The following is a 16,392-nucleotide window of genomic DNA, read 5'->3' as shown; positions in this document are numbered from 1 at the left end:
TGCTTGTGGGTTGTGCTTGTGTGGTGTGTGTGTGTGTGTGTGTGTTGTGTGTGTTGTGTGTGTGGTTGTGTGTGTGTGGTGTGTGTGTGGTGTGTGTGTTGTGGTGGTTGTGTGTGTGTGTGTTGTGTGTGTGTGTGTGTGTGTGTGTGTGTGTAATAAAGCTACTGTATATGTGTTGCACATTTTTACATTAGAAGAAAACAGAAAACACAAAAAAGTTTTCAGATTTACACTTGTACAGTAAAGCCTATCGAACCTGTAACTGGGGCAGGGGAATGGCTAAGCTCTGCTTTTCTAAATAGCCTACAGATCAGTGAGCTACACCAGCAGATTCACTACAATTTAGTGGATCAACCTGAAATATACCTTTCACCTGAAGGCCTTGAATCCCCCTCCCTGTCTCTCTCCTCCCCCTCTTTCTCTTCTCTCTTCTTCTTCTTCTCTCTCCCCTTCTCGGTTCAATTCAAGGGCTTTACTGGCATGTGAAAGATATGTTTACATAGCCAAGGATAGTGAAATGGATCAACAAACGTGAAATAAACAATACAAAGTGAACAGTAAATATTACAAACACACAAGTATCAAAAGAATAAAGACATCACATGTCGAATTATGTCTATATATATGTCACAACCTGATCTGTTTCACCTGTCTTTGTGCTTGTCTCCACCCCCCTCCAGGTGTCGCCCATCTTTCCCATTTTGACCATTCTGCCTGCCTTGACCCTGAGTCTGCCCGCCGTTCTGTACCTTGTCACCCCACCCTGGATTATTGACCTCTGCCTGCCCTGACCCCGAGCCTGCCCGCCGTTCTGTACCTTGTCACCCCACCCTGGATTATTGACCTCTGCCTGCCCTGACCCCGAGACTGCCTGCCTGTTCTGTACCTTACGGACTCTGATCTTGGATTACTGACTTCTGCCTGCACTTGACCTGTCGTTTTTGCCTGCCCCCTGTTATTGTAAGAAACTTTTGTTTCTTTGACTGCACTGGAACTTTTCCTGAAACTTGATAATATACAGTGTTGTAATGATGCGCAAATAGTTCAAGTACAAAAGGGAAAACAAATAAACCTCAATAGGGTAGTATTTACAATGGTGTTTGTTCTTCACTTGTTGCCCTTTTTCTTGTGACAACAGGTCACAAGTCTTGCAGCTGTGATTGCACACTGTGGTATTTATGTAACGTCAGGTGAATGATGGGTGCAGAGTCAGGCGCAGAGAGAGCAAAAGTATTCCAGGGAAAAAACGCTTTAATTCCACAGCATGAAAACAGGAACAGGTACAAACGGGTGGTGCCAAAACACAGGCGTAAAACAACCCACAGTCCACTGTTTAAAAAATAAAGCTGAATAGCGAAAATCCCACAATCAAAGAAACACTCACGACGTCCAACATGGATACACAAAATAAGCCCGCACAAACACTAGCGGGCAAACTAACCTAAATAGTACACCTCCCAAAACCCCAACAAGAAACAGGTGAAAACAATTAGACAGACATAAACGAAAAGGAAAAAGGGATCGGTGGCAGCTAGTAGACCGGCGACGACGACCGCCGAGTGCCACCCGAACGGGAAGGGGAGTCACCTTCGGTAAATTCGTGACAGTACCCCCCTCCTGACGCGCGGCCCCCGCAGCGCGCCGACGCCGGCCTCGGGACGACCCCGGGCAGGCGCAGGGCGATCCGGATGGAGGCGATGGAATTCCCTTAGTAGATTTGGATCCAATATATCCCCCACCGGGACCCAGCACCTCTCCTCCGGCCCGTACCCTCCCAGTCCACGAGGTACTGCAGGCCCCTCACCCGGCGTCTGGAATCCAGTATGGACTTTATCGTGTACGCCGGGGTCCCCTCTATATCCAGAGGGGCGGAGGACCTCCGGAACCTCACCTTCCTGCATGGGACCAGCTCCCACGGCCTGAGGAGAGACACATGAAACGAGGGGTTAATACGATAATACGAAGGAAGTAACAATCGATAACACACCTCGTTTATTCTCCTCAGGACTTTAAATGGCCCTACACACTGCGGACCCAGCTTCCGGCAGGGCAGGCGGAGGGGCAGGTTCGGGTCGAGAGCCAGACCCTGTCCCCCGGTGCAAACACGGGGGCCTCACTGCGGTGACGGTCAGCGCTCTTCTTCTGCCGTCCACTCGCCTGACGCAAAGACTCCTGGACGGCTCTCCAGGTCTCCTTAGAGCGCTGCACCCACTCCTCCACCGCAGGAGCTTCGGTCTGGCTCTGATGCCATAGTGCCAGAACCGGCTGGTACCCCCAACACACACTCAAATGGTGACATGTTGGTAGAGGAGTGGCTTAGTGAGTTCTGGGCGATCTCTGCCCAGGGATGTATCTTTGACCACTCCCTGGCCGGTCCTGGCAATACGACCGCAGAAACCTACCCACCTCCTGGTTCACTCTCTCCACCTGCCCATTACTCTCCGGGTGATACCCCGAGGTCAGGCTGACCGAGACCCCCAGATGTTCCATAAACCTTCCATACTCTGGACGTGAACTGGGGACCCCGATCAGAAACGATATCCTCGGCACCCCGTAGTGCCGGAAGACATGGGTAAATAGTGCCTCCGCAGTCTGCAGGGCCGTGGGAGACCGGGCAACGGGATAAGCCGGCAGGACTTAGAGAACCGATCCACAACGACCAGGATAGTGGTGTTCCCCTGAGACAAGGGAAGATCAGTAAGAAAATCCACCGATAGATGGGACCACGGCCGTTGTGGAACGGGGAGGGGTTGTAATTTCCCTCGTGGCAAATGTCTAGGAGCCTTACTCTGGGCGCACACCGAACAGGAGGAGACATAGAATCGCACGTCTCTCACCAAGGTAGGCCACCAGTACTTCCCTCTAAGACTTCGCACCGTCCTTGAAATACCCGGGTGACCTGACGAGGGTAGACTATGAGCCCATCGAATCAATTGATCACCAACAGCGAGCGGCACATACCTACGACCCTCCGGCACTGTGGAGGCGCAGGTTCCGCCCTTAGTGCCCGCTCGATGTCCGTGTCCACCTCCCATACTACCGGTGCTACCAGCTTAGCCGCCGGAATGATGGGAGTAGGATCGATGGACCGGTCATCAGTGTCGTATAGTCGGGACAGCGCGTCAGCCTTAGTATGAGGGAACCTGGTCGATACGAAATCGAAAAACGAAATCGGGTAAAGTACATGGCCCACCTTGCCTGACGAGGATCAGTCTCCTAGCTGATCGGATATACTCCAGATTCCGGTGGTCGGTCCAGATGAGAGAAAAGGGTGCTTGGCCCCCTCAAGCCAGTGTCTCCACCACCTTCAGAGCCTTGACCATGGCCAACAACTCCCTATCCCCCACATCATAATTCCGCTCCGCTGGCCCGAGCTTCTTCGAAAAAAAAAGCACAGGGGCGGAGCTTCGGTGGCGTACCCGAGCGCTGGAGAGCACAGCCCCGACCCCAGCCTCGATGCGTCCACCTCAACTATGAACGCCAAAGAGGGGTCAGGATGCGCCAACACTGGCGCGTCGGTGAACAGCGCCTTCAAACGACAGAAAGCTCTCTCCGCCTCTGCGGACCACTGCAAGCGCACCGGCCCCCTTCAGCAGTGAGTAATAGGGCCGCCACCTGACCAAAACCCCGGATAAACCTCCGGTAGTAATTGGCAAACCCTAAGAACCGCTGCACCTCCTTTACCGTGGTCGGAGTCGGCCAATTACGCACGGCTTTTACGCGGTCATCCTCCATTACCATCCCCGAGGTGGAAATGCGATAACCCAGGAAGGAAACGGCTAGTTTGGAAAACTCACATTTCTCTGCCTTCACGTACAGGTCATGCTCCAGCAGTCGCCCAAGAACCTTGCGCACCAGAGACACATGCTCGGCGCGTGTAGCGGAGTAGATCAAGATGTCGTCAATATACACCACTACACCCTGTCCGTGCAGGTCTCTGAGAATCTCATCAACGAAGGATTGAAAGATGGCTGGAGCATTCTTCAACCCATACGGCATGACAAGGTACTCATAATGGCCAGATGTAGTACTAAACGCGGTTTTCCACTCATCTCCCTCCCGAATACGCACCAGATTATATGCGCTCCTGAGGTCCAATTTTGTGAAGAATCGCGCCCCGTGAAATGATTCCACCGCCGTAGCGATGAGAGGTAGTGGGTAACTAAAACCCACAGTGATGGAATTTAGACCTCGAAATCAATACACGGACGTAACCACCCTCCTTTTTCTTCACAAAAAAGAAACTCGAGGAGGCGGTGACATGGAGGGCCGAATGTACCCCTGTCCCAGAGCCTCCGTGATGTATGTCTCCATAGCCAACGTCTCCTCCTGGGACAACGGATACACGTGACTCCTGGGAAGTGCAGCGTTTACCTGGAGGTTTATCACGCAATCCCCCTGTCGATGGGTGGTAATTGGGTCGCCTTCTTTTTACTGAAGGCGATAGCCAAATCGGCATACTCAGCAGGAATGCGCACGGTGGGGAACCTGGTCTGGACTCTCCACCGTTGTCGCACCAATGGAAACTCCTAAACACCTGCCTGAACACTCATCAGACCACCCCTGGAGAGCTCCCTGTCTCCACGAAATCGTAGGATTGTGAATAGCCAGCCAGGGAATCCCTAACACCACCAGGAAAGCAGGGGAATCAATAAGGAACAGACTAATCCGCTCCTTATGATTACCCTGCGTCATTATATCCAGAGGTATCGTGGCCTCCCTGACCAGCCCTACCCTAATGGTCGACTATCTAAGGAGTGCACGGGGAAAGGGGGGTCTACCTTAACGAGCGGAATCCTCAACCTCTTAGCGAGTCCCGCGATCAATAAAATTCCCCGCTGCGCCTGAATCGACTAGCGCCTTATGCTGGAGAGCTGGGAAAACCTTAGAAAATAGATTAACAAAAACATGTGACCAACAGGAAGCTCTGGGAGAGTGTGGTGCTGACTCACCTGAGGTGACCGAGGAGTGTTCTGCCTGCCCTCTCGAATCGCAGATGGACTCCTCCAGCACCGACCGGAAGTGTGCCCTCTCCGGCCACAATGGGTGCAGGAGGAGCCTCCTCCTCCGGTCTCCCTAGACGCAGCCCCTCCTAGCTCCATAGGAATGGGAGCGGGGGGGGACAGGAGGGGGAACTGACAGGACCCTCTCAGAATGTCCGCGAGCAGCCAGCAGATGTGCTAGCCGGATTGACATGTCGATCAGCTCATCCAAACTGAGCGTAGTGTCCCGACAAGCCAGCTCTCTGCGGACGTCCTCCCTTAGGCTACACCTGTAGTGGTCTATCAGGGCCCTGTCGTTCCACCCTGCTCCAGCAGCCAAAGTACGGAAAATCCAGTGCAAAATCCTGCGCGCTCCTCGTCCCCTGCCGGAGATGGAACAACCTCTCACCCGCCGCTCTGCCATCCGGGGGATGATCAAACACAGCCCGGAAACGCGGGTGACTCCAGGTAGTGACCCCTCGCTGAGTCGGGTCCATTCCATACGGCGTTGGCCCACTCCAGGGCCCTACCCGACAGGCAGGAAACGAGGACACTCACACTCTCCTCGTCCGAGGGAGCAGGCCGAATGGTGGCCAGGTAGAGATCAAGTTGGAGCAGAAATCCCTGGCAACCGGCCGCTGCTCCATCGTACTCCCTCGGAGGCGTGATGCGCAGGACGCTGCACCGGCTCCCGCTGGAGGAGATGTAATGTTGCTGGTGGGAGGTAGGTGGGGTAGTAGGGAGACCACTCCTCTCCCCAACGATCCATCCTCTCCATCATCTGATCCATTGCCGAACCAATGCGATGTAGGATGACGTATGGATGCAGGACTCTCTCCTCCATCGTGGGGAGAGGGTGGGTCGCTGCTCCTGCTGACTCCATCAGGTGGTGCGGCTTCTGTAACGTCAGGTGAATGATGGGTGCAGAGTCAGGCGCAAGAGAGAGCAAAAGTATTCCAGGGAAAAAACGCTTTAATTCCACAGCATGAAAACAGGAACAGGTACAAACGGGTGGTGCCAAAACACAGGCGTAAAACAACCCCACAGTCCACTGTTTAAAAAATAAAGCTGAATAGCGAAAATCCCACAATCAAGAAACACTCACGACGTTCCAACATGGATACACAAAATAAGCCCGCACAAACACTAGCGGGCGAAACTAACCTAAATAGTACACCTCCCAAAACCCCAACAAGAAACAGGTGAAAACAATTAGACAGACATAAACGAAAAGGAAAAAGGGATCGGTGGCAGCTAGTAGACCGGCGACGACGACCGCCGAGTGCCACCCGAACGGGAAGGGGAGTCACCTCGGTAATATTCGTGACAATAACCCAATAGATATGGGATTTTATCAAAATTGGATTTGTTTTCAAATTATTTGTGGGTCTGTGTAATCTGAGGGAAATATGTGTCTCTAATATCGTCATACATTTGGCAGGAGCTTAAGAAGTGCAGCTCAGTTTCCACCTCATTTTGTGGGCAGTGTCCACATAGCCTGTCTTCTCTTTAGAGCCTTTCTCAATAGCAAGGCTGAGCTCACTGATCTGTACATAGTCAAAGCTTTCCTTAATTTTGGGTCAGTCACAGTGGTAAGGTATTCTGCCCCTGTGTACTCTCTGTTTAGGGCCAAATAGCATTCTCGTTTACTGTTTTTGTTGTGGGAGCTGGTTGGGTTTGTAAAACAGAGCCCCTCGGGACCAGCTTGCTTAGGTGACTCTTCTCCAGGTTCTCTCTATGTAGTGAGGCTTTGTTATGAAAAGTTTGGGGAATCGCTTCCTTTTAGTGGTTGTAGAATTTAACGTCTCTTTTCTGGATTTGGAGAATTAGCTGTACCAGCCGTAGTTCTGCTCTGGCATGCATTATTTGTTTTTACGTTTGTACATTGAGAGATTTTTGCAGAATTCTGCATGTTGTCACGACTTCCGCCCAAAGTCGGCTCCTTCTCCTTGTTTCGGGCGGGCTTTTCGGCGGTCGACGTCACCGGCTTTCTCAGCCATCGCCGCGCCATTTTCAATGAAGCCATTTGTTTTGTCTTGTTTCCCCTGCGCACGAACCTGGTTGTCAGTTCCCAATCAATCACATGTATTATTCCTCTGTCCCAGTCATGTCTGGTGTTGTTAAGATTGTTTGTGTTACGTGTATTTGTCTATGTGTTTTTGTCACGCGCCAGACATTTGCCTATGTCCGTGTTTTGGGGCACTGGTTTTGTGCTTTTGATGATTCTTACCAGATAAAGTGTGCGCGCTGTTCACTTCATCTGCTCTCCTGCACCTAGACTTCGCCTCCAGTATACATCCAGTGACACATGCAGTCTCAATTTGCTGTGGATGTTAGCTGTGGAATGATGTTAATGGCTGAGGTATGTATAGTTTCGGTTTTGCTCTAGGGCAACGGTGTTTAAGATGGAATTTTATTTGTGGTCTTGCGTAACTAACCTTTTTGTAACACCACTTATTTCTGTGGCTTGCTTCTCGAGATTTGCTTGTCAGGCAACCAGGGTCTAGGTATCTCTCTCTTTTTTGTGTGTGTGTGTGTGTGTGTGTGTGTGTGTGTGTAATAAAGCTACTGTATATGTGTTGCACATTTTTACATTAGAAGAAAACAGAAAACACAAAAAAGTTTTCAGATTTACACTTGTACAGTAAAGCCTATCGAACCTGTAACTGGGGCAGGGGAATGGCTAAGCTCTGCTTTTCTAAATAGCCTACAGATCAGTGAGCTACACCAGCAGATTCACTACAATTTAGTGGATCAACCTGAAATATACCTTTCACCTGAAGGCCTTGAATCCCCCTCCCTGTCTCTCTCCTCCCCCTCTTTCTCTTCTCTCTTCTTCTTCTTCTTCTCTCCCTCTCTCGGTTCAATTCAAGGGGCTTTACTGGCATGTGAAAGATATGTTTACATAGCCAAGGATAGTGAAATGGATCAACAAACGTGAAATAAACAATACAAAGTGAACAGTAAATATTACAAACACACAAGTATCAAAAGAATAAAGACATTTCACATGTCGAATTATGTCTATATATATGTCACAACCTGATCTGTTTCACCTGTCTTTGTGCTTGTCTCCACCCCCCTCCAGGTGTCGCCCATCTTTCCCATTTTGACCATTCTGCCTGCCTTGACCCTGAGTCTGCCCGCCGTTCTGTACCTTGTCACCCCACCCTGGATTATTGACCTCTGCCTGCCCTGACCCCGAGCCTGCCCGCCGTTCTGTACCTTGTCACCCCACCCTGGATTATTGACCTCTGCCTGCCCTGACCCCGAGACTGCCTGCCTGTTCTGTACCTTACGGACTCTGATCTGGATTACTGACTTCTGCCTGCACTTGACCTGTCGTTTTTGCCTGCCCCCTGTTATTGTAAGAAACTTTTGTTTCTTTGACTGCATCTGGAACTTTTCCTGAAACTTGATAATATACAGTGTTGTAATGATGCGCAAATAGTTCAAGTACAAAAGGGAAAACAAATAAACCTCAATATGGGTAGTATTTACAATGGTGTTTGTTCTTCACTTGTTGCCCTTTTCTTGTGACAACAGGTCACAAGTCTTGCAGCTGTGATTGCACACTGTGGTATTTATGTAACGTCAGGTGAATGATGGGTGCAGAGTCAGGCGCAGAGAGAGCAAAAGTATTCCAGGGAAAAAACGCTTTAATTCCACAGCATGAAAACAGGAACAGGTACAAACGGGTGGTGCCAAAACACAGGCGTAAAACAACCCACAGTCCACTGTTTAAAAAATAAAGCTGAATAGCGAAAATCCCACAATCAAAGAAACACTCACGACGTCCAACATGGATACACAAAATAAGCCCGCACAAACACTAGCGGGCGAAACTAACCTAAATAGTACACCTCCCAAAACCCCAACAAGAAACAGGTGAAAACAATTAGACAGACATAAACGAAAAGGAAAAAGGGATCGGTGGCAGCTAGTAGACCGGCGACGACGACCGCCGAGTGCCACCCGAACGGGAAGGGGAGTCACCTTCGGTAATATTCGTGACAATTTAACCCAATAGATATGGGAKTTTATCAAAATTGGATTTGTTTTCAAATTATTTGTGGGTCTGTGTAATCTGAGGGAAATATGTGTCTCTAATATCGTCATACATTTGGCAGGAGCTTAAGAAGTGCAGCTCAGTTTCCACCTCATTTTGTGGGCAGTGTCCACATAGCCTGTCTTCTCTTTAGAGCCTTTCTCAATAGCAAGGCTGAGCTCACTGAGTCTGTACATAGTCAAAGCTTTCCTTAATTTTGGGTCAGTCACAGTGGTAAGGTATTCTGCCCCTGTGTACTCTCTGTTTAGGGCCAAATAGCATTCTCGTTTACTGTTTTTTGTTGTGGAGGCTGTTTGTGTTTGTAAACAGAGCCCCGGGACCAGCTTGCTTAGGTGACTCTTCTCCAGGTTCCTCTCTATGTAGTTGATGGCTTTGTTATGAAAAGTTTGGGAATCGCTTCCTTTTAGGTGGTTGTAGAATTTAACGTCTCTTTTCTGGATTTGGAGAATTAGCTGTACCAGCCTAGTTCTGCTCTGCATGCATTATTTGGTGTTTACGTTGTACATTGAGGATATTTTTGCAGAATTCTGCATGTTGTCACGACTTCCGCCAAAGTCGGCTCCTCTCCTTGTTCGGGCGGCGTTCGGCGGTCGACGTCACCGGCTTTCTAGCCATCGCCGCTCCATTTTTCATGAATCCATTTGTTTTGTCTTGTTCCCTGCACACCTGGTTTTCATTCCCCAATCAATCACATGTATTTATTCCTCTGTTCCCCATCATGTCTTTGTGTAAGATTGTTTGTGTTACGTGTATTTTGTCTATTGGTGTTTTTGTTACGCGCCAGACATTTGCCTATGTTCCGTGTTTTGGGCACGTTGTTTGTGCTTTTGATATTTTACCAGAATAAAGTGTGCGCCTGTTCACTTCACTCTGCTCTCCTGCACCTGACTTCGCCTCCAGTATACATCCAGTGACACATGCAGTCTCAATTTGCTGTGGATGTTAGCTGTGGAACTGATGTTAAGGCTGAGGTATGTATAGTTTCTTTTGCTCTAGGGCAACGGTGTTTAGATGGAATTTGTATTTGTGGTCTTGGTAACTATACCTTTTTTGTAACACCATTATTTTTGTCTTACTGAGATTTGCTGTCAGGGCCCAGGTCTAGGTGCTGCTGTAGGCCCTCCTTGGCTCACTCTCTCTCTCACCCCCCCCCTCTTTCTCTTCTCTCTTCTTCTTCTTCTTCTTCTTCTTCTCTCTTGCTCTCTCTCTCTCAAATTCAAAACGTTTTGTCAATATTGCCAAAACATCACTGTATACGATATACGTTGTATTAAAATAATACATAATAGTAATATGAAATAGTGATAATAAAAGTAATTATAAAATAAATAAAAAAATAGAAATATCTCTCTCTGTCTGTCTCTCTCTCTCTCTCTCTCTCTCTCTACATTTCTTCCCCTCTCTCTAACTCTCTCTCTCTGTCTCTCTTTCTCTCTCTCTCTTTCTCTCTCTGTTTCTCTCTCTCTCTTTCTCTCTCTGTTTCTCTCTCTCTCTTTCTCTCTCCCGCTCTCTCTCTGTCTCTCTATCTCTTTCTCTCTCTCTCTCTCTGTTTCTCTCTCTCTCTGTTTCTTTCTCTCTCTGTTTCACTGTGGAAATGTGGGTAAGTACCCACCTAAGCCCAGTCCCCCCAGGCAGTTCTGATCATGAAATATTATTTACAGTTTTTCTCAATTGCTAAAATACAATTTCTGAAACCTTGCTCCATTTCCTGAAAACATTAAACACAAAACCTCATCTTCAAGCACTATTTACATAACCTCTGACTCCTCTCGCAAAATGAAACATTCGCCTCAAAACAGTTTTACCTGTGTTCAAAATCAAACACTGCTCTCAAATCATAAACAAAGTGATCAAAATGATATACACTCTCAAGCAGTCAGTAAACAATACACCGAAAAATAGAAAACACATTGTTCAAAACATACAATTCTCAGGGAGAAGTACATTTTTTATCTAAAAAAATATTAATATTTTTCCGTCATTGTCTTTTGATGAACGAAAACATGTTTTATCATAGTAGCTCAAAATGGATCAGAAATTACTACTCTGCTTTGCTCTTTGCAATTTTGTTTTTTGTTCTTCCTCCTCCTTGTACCCCTATTTTTACAGTACTGTACCCTGCATCTCACAAACTTCTCCTTTGTCTCTGTGATACTGTAATTCTTGTTCTTTGTTGATATGAACCTGCAACCAGTCAAAATCTATTGAGCAGTCAGTACTGTTAATAAATGGAAAGCACAATGTTCAGGGCCATACAATGTGTACATTATACAGCCTACAATGCACTGTACTACAGTATACAATACTAAAAGGGACAAAAATCAAAGGAGTAAACATGTGATCAATGTGCTTCTTCTTGTCTTTGGGCTGGGTCAGGCCAGAGCACTTCGTCGACATCACAAGCAATATTGTCCCTCCTGAGGCAACGGGGGAAGAAGCCTCTTGTGTGCCGTATCCAGCCCTGACATGATTCCTCACCTATATCACCACAGGCTAAATCCATGGCTTGCAGCAGATTTGCTCTGGTGTAGGGTTGTCTATCATACACTTTCCATCTCCAAGAGGAGAAAAACTCCTCAATCGGATTCAGGAAAGGCGAGTATGGAGGGAGGTACAAGTTCATAAACTGCCCATTGATGTTAAACCGTTCCCTTACCTGAGCAGCTCGGTGGAAACTGACATTGTCCCACACTATCACATAGGTGGGAATGGGATTCTCATTTAGCTCTTGACCCTGCTGCTCTTGAACCTGCTGCTCAAATAAAATATCTCTTAGATTGGCAATAAATCTTAGAAGGTGCTGGGTGTTATATGGCCCGAGTGTAACATGGTGATGTAGAACACCATGGTTGCTGATAGCAGCACAGATTGTGACATTGCCACCTCGTTGACCAGGGACTTCAACAATGGCCCGCTGTCCAATCATGTTTCGGCCTCTCCTTCTCCTCTTTGTTAKATTGAAGCCTGCTTCATCGACAAMGATRAACTCATGGGGTCTGTCCAAGGATTCCAAGTCAAATATTGTCTGTGTAGAAATACAATAYACTGTATGTAGGATTTTGTAAGTCGTACAGAGACAGTGCTRTACTGTAGAGTACAATTAGGCTTCTGATTCACATACATTGTATGTACTGAAGAGTAATGTCATTCACATAGTATGTGTTAGTACTGTAGACAATCTGGATTACAGTAAATATTTCTGAATGTACACTTACTTGCACATACTGAGCTCGCAGTTCTTTCACCCTTGGTGAGTTGCGCTCAAAAGGTACTCTGTATACTTGTTTMATTCGCATCCTSTTACGATGGAGGACWCGGTCAATTGTGGAAATGCTCACACTGTCGATTCCCTGGAAGTGTGTGTTGTCTTGTATCACTCGTTCCTGGATTTCTCTGAGTCGTATTGCATTATCTTGAAGGACCATGCCAACTATAACGGCCTCTTGCTCCCGAGTGAATATAGCTGTCCTTCCACCTGCATGTGGCAGCCTTGCAATTCTACAAAAAGTAGTTGTGCAGTTACAAAACATATTCATGCAGTACAATACATACAGTGATTGACTTTACAAATGTCTATTGAAACAGCTGCATATAGTGTAGTACAGTAAATTTGCAATTACAAAAATACAGTAGTATACTGTACCTGTTCTCTTCTCTGAATGTCCTTACTATGGTGGACACAGAAAATCGGCTCAAATTGGGTTGCACTCTAAGTCCTGCTTCCCTCATTGTCAGTCCATGGACAAGAACATGGTCTATAACTGTTGCTCGAATTTCATCAGATATTTCCACTCTTTGTCTTCCTCTTCGTCCTCCTCTTCCTCTTTCTTGCCCTCCTCCTCCTCTTCCTCCTCGTCGCCCACCTCGCATACGCACTCGTCCTCGTCCTCTCACATTGTTTCTTCTTGTAACGTCCTGACCAGAGTTCTTATGTGTTTTGCTTGTTTAGTGTTGGTCAGGACGTGAGCTGGGTGGGAATTCTATGTTGTGTGTCTAGTTTGTCTGTTTCTGTGTCCAGCCTAATATGGTTCTCAATCAGAGGCAGCTGTCAATCGTTGTCCCTGATTGAGAATCATATATAGGTGGCTTGTTTTGTGTTGGGGATTGTGGGTGGTTGTTTCCTGTCTTTGTGTTTTGTCTGCACCAGAAAGGACTGTCTCGGTTTGCCACATTTGTTATTTTGTTTTGTATCGTGTTCACTGTTTATTTGTCGTATTAAACATGTTGAGCACTGGCTACGCTGCGTGTTGGTCTGATCCCTGTTTCACCCCCTCTTCTAGTGAAGAGAGGGAAGGCTGCCGTTACACTTCTATTCTCAGACTTTCTCCTTCCCACCTTCAACAACCTGTTTGCTCTCTGAACTGGCTTATATTGGTTGTGTCGCATCATTTGAAACAGGTTAAATTAATTTTGAGTGGTTGTGTTCAATCAATGACATGTGTTCTCTATTTGTATTTGATTGTTGCCACTTGTGTTTACCAGTATGGATGACATGTGCATTAGAGTGCAGAATGTGTTTTGAGAATGAGAATGTGTTTAGAGTTTTGCTGAAAAGTCTAAGTGAGATCTGCAAATTGTGTTTTACCATGTGAAATGGTTTAAGGTATTGAAAACAGACTGCATAATTAGCTAAATGAGTCCAGGCAACTGAGAACTTTGTTCAGCCAATTGGTTTTAGTGTTTTAGCAATTGAGAAAAACTGTAAGTAAGACAGTGCCGTGCTAAGCCTGTCCAACATTTTATTCAGCATGACTCTGAGACTACTCGTGCTGTTTTTGAGGAGGCTATCTATACAATCCGTTGGAGGAGGACCTCTGTCTGTACTTTCCATTTAGAGAATAGGAACAGAAATAAACATGAAATAAATCCAGTTATAAACAGCTATTGTAGGCCTAACATCTGCAGGGATCCCCAGAGGAACTACTTCATGTTTAAATTAGAATGAAACCTGAGGCAAGCACCACACCTGGAGCACGGATTCAACAAAGACATTTTGTGTCAAGCCCAAACGGTAGAAAAGGGTAATAGAGATATTATGAGCAATAATTACTCCTCCTCCTAAAGATTTGTTCCTTTAATTCCCACACTCCCTTACAGGTATTGACATGAACATAACCAGGGCTATAACAATAGGATATCATTTGAGTAATAGTCAAGAGTGAAAGAGTATGATGCATCCCATAAAATAGAAGAGGCCTATAGGCATGAACCCATACTGTGTGTCAAAAAGCTACATGTACATGTCAAGAAGTTATTTACAACCTTGGACGAACTTGCCAGACTGGATATGGGCCTAGTAGCAATCCGTGAGATCATTTTACTGTTGCTGAACTACTGTTTATGCATTGGCTACACACAATGATTGGCTGGCAAAAGGAATTCCTCACTGCTTTGCATTTAAGGCCAACACAAGGAGGAGCATAAAGACTCATGCAATACAATATATGGTTAATTTTCATAAAGGAGCCTTGACAAGCAAAGGAGGATCTTCTTTGCGATCCATGGCTCTGCCTGTGTCTAATACACAAGTCTACTCTGACTCATGTGTTGGATGACTGATACTTAAAATACTGGACTGTAGTCAAATATATTTGATCAGCTAACTGAAGCAGAAGTAAACTGAAATTGGTTTCAGTGTTTTCTGAGTTGCCTGAGGCAAGAAGTCAAGAAGTCAATAATACAACGGATTTTTCCCAGTAAGTAAAGAAATGCTTACTATTCTTGTAACAATCGTTTATAATAATATCATTATTTTAAGTAATCATGTTCTTATCATGAGATACAGTTGAAGTCAGAAGTTTACATACACTTAAGTTGGAGTCATTAAAACTCGTTTAAAACTCGTTTTTCAACCACTCCACAAATTTCTTGTTAACAAACTATAGTTTTGGCAAGTCAGTTAGGACATCTACTTTGTGCATGACACAGTCATTTTCCAACAATTGTTTACAGACAGTTATTAACTTATAATTCACTGTATCACAATTCCAGTGGGTCAGAAGTTTACATACACTAAGTGACTGTGCCTTTAAACAGCTTGGAAAATTCCAGAAATGATGGCATGGCTTTAGAAGCTTCTGATAGGCTAATTGACATCATTTGAGTCAATTGAGGTGTACTGTGGATTTTATTCAAGGCCTACCTTCAAACTCACTGCCTCTTTGCTGTGACTCATGGGAATCAAAAGAAATCAGCCAAGACCTCTGAAAATTGTGGACCTCCCAAGTCTGGTTCATCCTTGGGAGCAATTTCCAAACACCTGAGGTACCACGTTCATCTGTGTACAAACAATAGTTCGCAAGTATAACTCATGGACCACGCAGCCGTCATACTGCTCAGGAAGGAGACGCGTTCTGTCTCTAGATGACATACTTTGGTGCGAAATGTGCAAATCAATCCCAGAACAACAGCAAAGGACCTTGTAGATGCTGGAGGAAACTGGTACAAAAGTATCTATATCCACAGTAAAACGAGTCTATATCGACAAAATCTGAAAGCCGCTCAGCAAGGAGAGCCACTGCTCCAAAACTCCATAAAAAAGCCAGACTACACTGTTTGCAACTGCACATGGGACAAAGATTGTACTTTTTGGAGAAATGTCCTCTGTCTGATGAAACAAAAATAGAACTGTTTGGCCATATTGACCATTGTTATGTTTGGAGGAAAAAGGGGAAGGCTTGCAAGCCGAAGAACACCATTCCAACCATGAAGCACGGGGGTGGCAGCATCATGTTGTGGGGTGCTTGCTGCAGGAGGGACTGGTGCACTTCAAAAATAGATGGCATCATGAGGGTGGAAAATTTGTGGATATATTGAAGCAACATCTATGACATCAGTCAGGAAGTTAAAGCTTGGTCGCAAATGGGTCTTCCAAATGGACATTGACCCCAAGCATACTTCCAAAGTTGTGGCAAATGGCTTAAGGACAACAAAGTCAAGGTATTGGAGTGGCCATCGCAAAGCCCTGACTCCATCCTATAGAAAATGTATGGTGACTGAAAAAGCATGTGCGAGCAAGGAGGCCTTCATAACTGACTCGTAACCCAGCTCTGTCAGGAGGAATGGGCCAAAATTCACCCAACTTATTATGGGAAGCTTGTGGAAGGCTACCTGAAACGTTTTACCAAAGTTAAACAATTTAAGGCAATGCTACCAAATACTAATTGAGTGTATGTAAACTTCTGACCCACTGGGAATGTGATGAAAGAAATAAAAGCTGAAATAAATCATTCTCTCTACTATTATTCTGACATTTCACATTCTTAATATAAAGTGGTGATCCTAACTGACCTAAAACAGGAAATTCTTACTGGGATTAAATGTCAGGAATTGTGAAAAACT

Source organism: Salvelinus sp. IW2-2015, linkage group LG14, assembly GCF_002910315.2.
Source record: "Salvelinus sp. IW2-2015 linkage group LG14, ASM291031v2, whole genome shotgun sequence".
Classification (NCBI taxonomy): Eukaryota; Metazoa; Chordata; class Actinopteri; order Salmoniformes; family Salmonidae; genus Salvelinus; species Salvelinus sp. IW2-2015.
Note: the sequence above shows the minus strand (reverse complement) of the source record.